We start from the raw sequence: 9481 nt of genomic DNA, 5'->3' as shown, positions 1-9481 counted from the left end.
CGTGTGTGTTCTCAAATCGACATGTGTCTCTCTCTGTCTTTCTGTGTCATCATCATCATCATCGCCATCATGGTCTATGCACTGCTGGATGAAGATCAATGTGACGATATGTCTCTACACTGCGTGTGTGTTCTCTAATCCACGTGTGTCTCTCTCTGTCTCTCTGTGTCATCATCATCATGGTCTATGCACTGCTGGATGAAGGTCATTGTGACGATGATGTCTGCACCCTGTGTGTGTGTTCTCTAATCCACATGCGTCTCTCTCTCTCTGCCCCTCAATATAATCCCGTGTATGGTCCCCTCTGTGATTCTCTACGAATTGTCGTGCTTCCGTCAAAGCGGGTGTTGTGGTGTGTGTTTGTTTTTAATTCTTCGTGAACCTATGGGGGTAAACATCGCAGTGCTATATCCACGTTTGATCACTCTGCGTGCGTAACGCCGCGAGTTGATGCCAATCATCTTTGATGGATCTCGGTGGAACTTCTTTCGCACCGTACGGAGCCAACCGTGCGAATCGGAGGTGCGGGGGAAGGACAACAAACTATGGGTTTCTGTGTGAGTCTGTGGGTCTCTGTGTGAGTCTGTGGGTCTCTGCGTGAGTCTACGGGTCTCTGTGTGAGTCTACGGGTCTCTGTGTGAGTTTGTGGGTTTCTGTGTGAGTCTATGGGTCTCTGTGTGAGTCTGTGGGTCTCTGTGTGGGTCTATGAGTCTCTGTGTAAGTATATGGTTATCTGTGTGAGTCTATGGGTCTCTATGAGTCTATGGGTCTCTGTGTGCGTATATGGGTCTCTGTGTGAGTCTATGGGTCTCTGTGTGAGTCTATGGGTCTCTGTGTGAGTCTATAGGTCGCTGTGTGAGGCTATGGGTCTCTGTGTGAGTCTATGGGTCTCTGTGTGAGTATATGGGTCTCTGTGTGAGTCTATGGGTCTCTGTGTGATTCTATGGGTCTCTGTGTGAGTCTGTGGGTCTATGTGTGAGTCTATGAGTCTCTGTGTGAGTCTATGAGTCTCTGTGTGAGGCTATGGGTCTCTGTGTGAGTTTGTGGGTTTCTGTGTAAGTCTATGGGTCTCTGTGTGAGTCTGTGGGTCTCTGTGTGAGTCTATGAGTCTCTGTGTAAGTCTATGGGTCTCTGTGTGAGTCTGTGGGTCTCTGTGTGAGTCTATGGGTCTCTGTGTGAGTCTATGAGTCTCTGTGTGAGGCTATGGGTCTCTGTGTGAGTTTGTGGGTTTCTGTGTAAGTCTATGGGTCTCTGTGTGAGTCTGTGGGTCTCTGTGTGAGTCTATGGGTCTCTGTATGAGTCTATGCGTCTCTGTGTGGGTCTATGGGTCTCTGTGTGAGTCTATGGGTCTCTGTGTGAGTCTCTGGGTCTCTGTGTGAGCCTGTGGGTCCCTGTGTGAGTCTATGGGTCTCTGTGTGAGTCTATGGGTCTCTGCGTGAGTCTATGGGTCTCTGTGTGAGTCTATGGGTTTCTGTGTGAGTCTACGGGTCTCTGTGTGAGTCTACGGGTCTCTGTGTGAGTCTATGGGTCTCTGTGTGGGTCTATGGGTCTCTGTGTGAGTCTATGGGTCTCTGTGTGAGTATATGGGTCTCTGTGTGAGTCTACGGGTCTCTGTGGGAGTCTATGGGTCTCTATGTGTGTCTATGGGTCTCTGTGTGAGTCTATGGGTCTCTGTGTGAGTCTATGGGTATCTGTGTGAGTCTATTGATCTCTGTGTGAGTCTATGGGTCTCTGTGTGAGTCTATGGGTCTCTGTGTGATTCTATGGGTCTCTGTGTGAGTCTGTGGGTCTATGTGTGAGTCTAAGGGTCTCGGTGTGAGTCTATGGGTCTCTGTGTGAGTCTATGTGTCTCTGTGTGAGTCTTTGGGTATTTGTGAGTCTTTGGGTCTCTGTATGAGTCTATGGGTCTCTGTGTGGGTCTATGGGTCTCTGTGTAAGTATATGGTTCTCTGTGTGAGTCTATGGGTCTCTGTGTGAGTCTATGGGTCTCTGTGTGAGTTTATGAGTCTCTGTGAGAGTCTATGGGTCTATGTGTGAGTCTATAGGTCTCTGTGTGAGTTTATGAGTTTCTGTGTGAGTCTATGGGTCTCTGTGTGAGTCTATGAGTCTCTGTGTGAGTCTCTGTGTGAGCCTATGGGACTCTGCGTGAGTCTATGGGTCTCTGTGTGAGTCTATGGGTCTCTGTGCGAGTCTATGGGTCTCTGTGTGAGTCTATGGGTCTCTGTGTGCGTCTATGGGTCTCTGTGTGAGCCTGTGGGTCTCTGTGTGAGCCTATGAGACTCTGCGTGAGTCTATGGGTCTCTGTGTGAGTCTATGGGTATCTGTGTGAATCTATGGGTCTCTGTGTGAGTCTATGGGTCTCTGTGTGAGTCTATGAGTTTCTGTGTGAGTCTATGAGTCTCTGTGTGAGTCTATGGGTTTCTGTGAGTCTGTTGGTCTCTGTGCGAGTCTATGGGTCTCTGTGTAAGTTTATGGGTCTCTGTGTGAGCCTGTGGGTCTCTGTGTGAGCCTGTGGGTCTCTGTGTGAGTCTACGGGTCTCTGTGTGAGTCTATGGGTCTCTGTGTGAGTCTACGGGTCTCGGTGTGAGTCTATGGGTCTCTGTGTGAGTATATGGGTCTCTGTGTGAGTCTATGGGTCTCTGTGTGAGTCTGTCAGTCTCTGTGTGAGTTTATGGGTCTCTGTGAGTATATGGGTCTCTGTGTGAGTCTATGGGTCGCTGTGTGAGTCTATGGGTCTCTGTGAGTATATGGGTCTCTGTGCGGGTCTATGAGTCTCTGTGTTAGTCTATGAGTCTCTGTTTGAGTCTATGGGTTTCTTTGAGTCTGTTGGTCTCTGTGCGAGTCTATGGGTCTCTGTGTGAGTCTATGGGTCTCTGTGTGCGTCTATGGGTCTCTGTGTGAGCCTGTGGGTCTCTGTGTGAGCCTGTGGGTCTCTGTGTGAGCCTATGGGACTCTGCGTGAGTCTATGGGTCTTTGTGTGAGTCTATGGGTCTCTGTGTGAGTCTATGGGTCTCTGTGTGAGTCTATGGGTCTCTGTGTGAGTCTATGGGTCTCTGTGTGAGTCTATGAGTCTCTGTGTTAGTCTATGAGTCTCTGTTTGAGTCTATGGGTCTCTGTGTGAGTCTATGAGTCTCTGTGTGAGTCTATGGGTCTCTGTGTGAGTCTATGGGTCTCTGTGTGAGTCTATGTGTCTCTGTGTGAGTCTATGTGTCTCTGTGTGAGTCTATGGGTCTCTGCGTGAGTCTATGGGTCTCTGTGTGAGTCTTTGTGTCTCTCTGTGAGTCTATGGGTCTCTGTGTGAGTCTATGTGTGTATATGTTGAACTTCCATCGCACCGTACGTAGCCATCCGTGCTAATTGGAGGTGCGGAGGGAGGGGAGACATTCGCACTCGAGGTCGTGAGCAAATGCGCCGACAAATCAGAGCACAGTGACAACATCACCACCGATGTCAGCTGTTTGCAAGTGGCTCCGGCTCGCTGACGATTGCTAAAACAATGAAGCCAGTGGCCCATTGCTGCTGATGATCGATTGCCACTGTGATTGATTGTGATGCCGATTGATGGCGTTTGGTGATGATTGCCCCTGCTGCCGATGATGATGATGTTGATGGTGGCAATTAGTGATGATGGTGCTGCAGCAGCTGCTGATTATGATGGTCATGGTTAAAGTCTCTGACTATTGATGCTGCAGCTGCTGCTGTTGATGCTGCTGCTGATGATGATGATTATAGTATTTGTGAAGTGGATGATTCTGGTGATTATGATGTTGATGACCGTTGTGATGCCGTTGTTGTTTCTGCTGCTGCTGATCCTGCTGTTGCTACTGCTGCTGCTGATGATGATCCTGATGTTGCTACTGCTGCGACTGCTGCTGCTGCTGATGATGATGATGATTCTGCTGTTGATGATAACACATAGGCTTCTCTATTATGGATAATCCTGCTGTTGCTACTGCTGCTGATGAACATGCTGTTGGTACGTCTGCTGCTGTTCCCACCGATGCTGATGATCACGATAACAAACGATGGCCATAATCAACGTCCAGGTATTGGTGTCCATAGATGTGGCCGCACAAGACAAAGATTCCCCGTGTAGCCTCAACAGACGGTTGGGGCAAGTGCTGTTAGCGAGTAGCAGCAACTATGAAGGTGGCACACGAGGTGGTGGGTGGTTAGCACCACGCCCGGCCGCCTTTGTCTCCCCAGTGGCGATGTTTACTACACACCGCTACACCAGGTTCTCATTTGAGGCCGAGTCGACCTAGGGGGAGTCCCATGACCCGATCAGATAATTGGCCGTGAGCGGGATTCGAACTCTGGTCGCCGGGTTCGCGGCACGCTAACCGCTACACCACCGCTCCCGCGCGCACACACGCACGCACACACGCACACACACACGCACACACGCACGCGCGCACGCACACACGCGCGCGCGCACGCACACACGCGCACGCGCACGCACACACGCGCACGCACGCACACGCACACACACGCACACGCACACACACGCACACACGCACACGCGCACGCACACGCACACACGCACACACGCATACACGGACGCACACACACGCACACACGCACGCACACGCGCACACACGCGCACACACGCGCACACACGCGCACACACACACACGCACACACAGACGCACGCACACGCACACACACGCGCACACACACACACACACGCGCACACACGCACACACACGCACACGCACGCACACACACGCACACGCGGACACACGCACGCACATACACGCGCACATGCACACACACACGCACACACACGCACGCACACACACACGCACGCACGCACTCACACACACACGCGCACGCACACACACACGCACACACACGCACACACACGCACGCACACACACACACGCACAGGCAGGCTGATGTTCTTCAGAGCATCATTGGGAAGGCAGTTGAAAGGATCGGTCAATTAAAGTTGCGGAGCATTCCACGGATCTGACCTCGTGAGTAAACATATCGATCTCAATGCAATCATCCCGCTACTTAATATGTATCATGCGTTCAAAGGCGGGGTCAAAGGTCACTCTCGTGATGCCCATTTGATTGACTTGGGGGTAGAGAGTGGATTGCTTATAGTGGGGTGGGGGGGGGGGCAAAGGCAAAGCTCCCCCCATCGCCCGTATAGCCTTAACTGAGTTTTTGGGGCAAGTGCTGTTAGCGAGTAGCAGCACCTATGAAGGCCGGCACGGCACACGAGGGAGTGGGTGGCCAGCGCCACGCCCGGCCACACTCACCTTCACGTAGACACACACACACATAATCAACGTTTTTGGGTTTAGATCGCGTTATTTATAAATGTGTCGTAACCCTACACCACCCGACACGGCCAATCAGTAAAAAAAGTGTCACGTTGACAAAAGACAAAATAGTTCACTGCTTTCAGCCCACCGGTGTGTTGAAGCGTGAAACCACAACATTTACAATTTTTGTTGTTGTGCTTTCACGCTTCAACATACAACAACAACAACCGCCATTCGCCACTAAGTGGCGGTGACGTCACCACGATGCTTGTGCCAGGCCAAGTGCACCTTGAGGCCACGTGAAGTGTCGAAAGCCCGCTGGCAGGAGGTCACGGGGCAGACCCAGGTGCCACGGGTCGACTGACCGAGATGACCGAGATGACTGGCTGATGCACCACCTGTGCCCCCTACTGTGCCAACTTGCTGTGCTTTAGCCACCCGGCGCTCCGCTCGTTGTTGTGAGCGTCGCTCCTCCGCCCTCCGTTGTTGTTGGAGGGCGACTGCCTCCAACTGCCCAGTAGCGTCCTTCACGAGCCTCCTCCACTGAGGCCGATCTTGACACCGCTGGTACCAGTCATCGGCAAGTCCACTCAGCTCCACGTCCTCCTGTACCACATCACTCCATCTCTTCTCCAGCCCGTGCCGCGCCCGTCTAGCCCCCTCGATCCGGCCGAACAAAAGCTGTTTAGGCATGCGGTGGCTGGGCATGCGGGCTACATGACCCAGCCAACGCAGCCTTGCCTGCCGGAGGAGCTAACCGATGGGACTTTGCCCAGATCTTTCAAGGATTTGTGAGCTCCTCACACAATCCAGCCTGGTTAAACCCAGGATGGATCGTAGGCAGGCCAGCCTAAATGTTTCTAACCAGCGAAGATATTCAATTAGGGGGGGTCCACGTTTCACAAGCGTAGAGAAGGGAGGGAATGACCGTGGCCGAGAAGACCTGAAGCTTCGTGCGGAGCGCCAGACCAGGTAGCTTCCACACAGCGTTACGCAACCGATGAAAAGATAATGCCGCTCGACTGATTCGGAGTGAGACCTCTGCTGTTAAACCGGAGCCGGTTATGAGCACACTGCCCCAGTATGGGAAACTCTCCACTCTCTCCACATCTGCCCTATCACCAATTGGGAGTTGTGGTGGGAGGAGTGTCCGATGGTACAAAATACCCAGGCAGGTGCTTAGTTTTGGTGGCGCTGATGGTAAGGACCCACCTCTTGGTGGCAAGCTCCAGGTTCAGCAGCAGCGCCTCCAAATCCTCCTCTGAGTAAGCAGCAATTATCAGATCATCGGCATACATAACGTGGTTGACCAATAGGGAGCCATCCCTTGACTGCACCCGGGCATCGATCAGCCTCCCATTGTATCTGTACCAGATGGAAATTCCTCATGTACAGCTATCGAAGGCTTCACGATCTACGTGGTCAAAATAGATGTTAAATAATGTTGGAGCCAGAGGACATCCCTGTCGCACCCCATGGTGTACAGGGAATGGCTCCGACTCCCGGCCACGTAGTTTTACCCGGGCCCGCTCACCATCATGAAGGTCCTTAATGAGCGTGAGCAGAGGGTCAGGGACTCCGAAAGCACGAAGAACAACCCAGAGCCCAGGCCTCCTGATGGTATCATGGGCTTTGATCAGGTCAATAAAGCAGAGATGTAGGTCTTGTTGGAATTTCCTACACCTCTGCTGTAGCAGACGGACAGAAAATATGGCATCTGTGCAGGACAGCCCTTTCCTGAAACCGCATTGGGGCTCCGCAAGCCTTTCCTCAGTGTGCCTAGCAATGCGATGTTGAATAATCCTTGCCAGGATCTTTCCCGGCACACTGAGGAGTGAGATGCCCCTATAGTTGTTACAGTCTGTACTTCCAATATTGTGCAACCCGTCCAGTGGTCCAGACTGTTATGATGTCATGTAGGGCAGTCTGTGCACAAACGCTACTCTCCCTCAGCATTTCGCTTGGGAGATCATCTCTGCCCGGTGCCTTTCCTAGTCTCAGACTATGGATCGCCTTCAGTACTTCCTCAACAGATGGCACCTGGGCCAGCCACTCACAGGGGGTGACTTCTACTTCCAATATCTGAGGCACCGCAGCCTCGGCAGGGTCATCCCCACTTTGTCCCACGTTGTTTTTCAGGCTGAGGGATTTCCCCTCCACCAGGACCTCACATAAATGCTCAGCAAATCTGCAAACCTGTTCCTGAGAGTCAAATATTGGATCACCGTTTTTTCCCCTAATTATGGTAATCGGTGTGGCGCTACAGGTAAATGTTTTGATGGAATTAAAGGGCGATTTGTGATCGCTGGCCATTGAGGCAGACTCCATCTCCTCAGCAACCCGCGACCACCACTCATCCTTGCAGCACCTCACGGCTCTCCGAACTTCCTAGCGAAGGCTGCGGTACGCCTCCTCATTCTCCGACGTGGGATGCTGTAGCCGATGAGAGTGGGCCTGTCGCTTTTTCTCAGCCAGTTTGAACACCTCCTCTGTCAGCCAGGGTCTCTGGGGAGGTCTGGACCGTGTAACCAAAGCAGCCATTGCAGCTGCATGAGCCACAGTCCTAAACCTCGCCCATTTCCCCTCGACATCAGGAGGAGTGGGGGACGATGCCAATCCCAGCCGCAAGCGATGATGAAATTCTCGCTTGCAACTTTCATCAGCTAGCTGGACGGGTGCAAGAGGTTGGTAACCCTTCCACCTTCAATTAATTACCAATAAACCACGACTGACAGATGCATACACAGATACACACGCAGATACACACGCAGATATATACAAACACACACGGATGCATACACACAGATATACACACATAGATACATCAGACAAAGGCCCCCCGTATAGCCTGTAACAGACTGTAGGGGCAAGTGCTGTTAGCAAGCACCTATAAACACAGAGATACACACACGCAGATACACACACAGATGCATACACACAGATACACACACACAGACACACACATAGATACAGACACACACACAGATACATACACAGACACATACACACACAGACACACACAGACACACACACATAGACATACACACACAGACACACACACACACACAGACACACACAAAAAAAACAAAAAAAAACAAAGTTCCCCCGTATAGCCTGTAATAGACTGTAGGGGCAAGTGCTGTTAGCGAGCACCTATGAAGGCCGGAGCGGTTCATGAGGGGGTGGGTGGCCAGCAAGCGCCCGGTCGCCTTTGTCTCCCCAGTGGCGATGTTTACACACCGCACTAGGTACTTATTTGAAGTTAGCGCGCTGCGCTATGAACCCGGCGATCCGAGTTCGATTCCCGCTCACGGCCAACACCAGTGACGATTATCTGAACCGGTCCTGGGCCTCCCCTAGGTCGACTCAGCCTCAAATGAGTACCTGGTGCGGTGTGTAAACATCGCTCACTGGGGAGACAAAGGCGGTCGGGCGTGGTGCTGGCCACCCACCCACCCCCTCGTGTGCCGTGCCGGCCTTCATAGGTGCTCGCTAACAGCACTTGCCCCGACAGTCTGTTAAGGCTATACGGGGGATCTTTGTCTTGTACATGTCTCCACGTGTCTGTAAGGTGTCTCTGTGTGTCTCCACGTGTCTGTAAGGTGTCTCTGTGTGTCTCCACGTGTCTGTAAGGTGTCTCTGTGTGTCTCCACGTGTCTGTAAGGTGTCTCTGTGTGTCTCCACGTGTCTGTAAGGTGTCTCTGTGTGTCTCCACGTGTCTGTAAGGTGTCTCTGTGTGTCTCCACGTGTCTGTAAGGTGTCTCTGTGTGTCTCTACGTGTCTGTACGTGCGTGTGTATGTTAAACTTCTTTCGCGCCGTACGTAGCCATCTGTGCTAATTGGAGGTCGTGAGCAAATGCGCCGACAAATCAGAGCACAGTGACAACATCATCACCGGTGGCAGCTGTTTGCAAGTGGCTCCGGCTCGCTGACGATTGCTAAAACAATGAAGCCAGTGGCCCATTGCTGCTGATGATCGATTGCCACGGTGATTGATTGTGATGCCGATTGATGGCGTTGGTGATGAATGCCCCTGCTGCCGATGATGATGATGTTGATGGTGGTTATTATTTCGCCGTGATGATGGTGCCGGTGATGGTTAAAGTCTCTGACGATTGATGCTGCAGCTGCTGATGATGATGATGATGCTGCTGATGATAGTCACACTGCTGATGCTGCTGATGGTGATGATCATAGCATTTGTG

General features: G+C 52.1%; 1 pseudogene; it reads right to left on the bottom strand.

The window, feature by feature from the left end:
• Positions 1-3759: 3759 nt before the first annotated feature.
• LOC133357447 (putative uncharacterized protein DDB_G0271606) overlaps positions 3760-9481 on the bottom strand; it is a 9924-nt pseudogene continuing 4202 nt past the window's right edge.

Source organism: Lethenteron reissneri, chromosome 58 (genome assembly GCF_015708825.2).
Source record: "Lethenteron reissneri isolate LAM-NWPU_2019-01 chromosome 58, ASM1570882v1, whole genome shotgun sequence".
In the NCBI taxonomy this organism is placed as follows: Eukaryota; Metazoa; Chordata; class Hyperoartia; order Petromyzontiformes; family Petromyzontidae; genus Lethenteron; species Lethenteron reissneri.
Note: the sequence above shows the minus strand (reverse complement) of the source record. Positions and strands in the feature narration are given on the sequence as shown.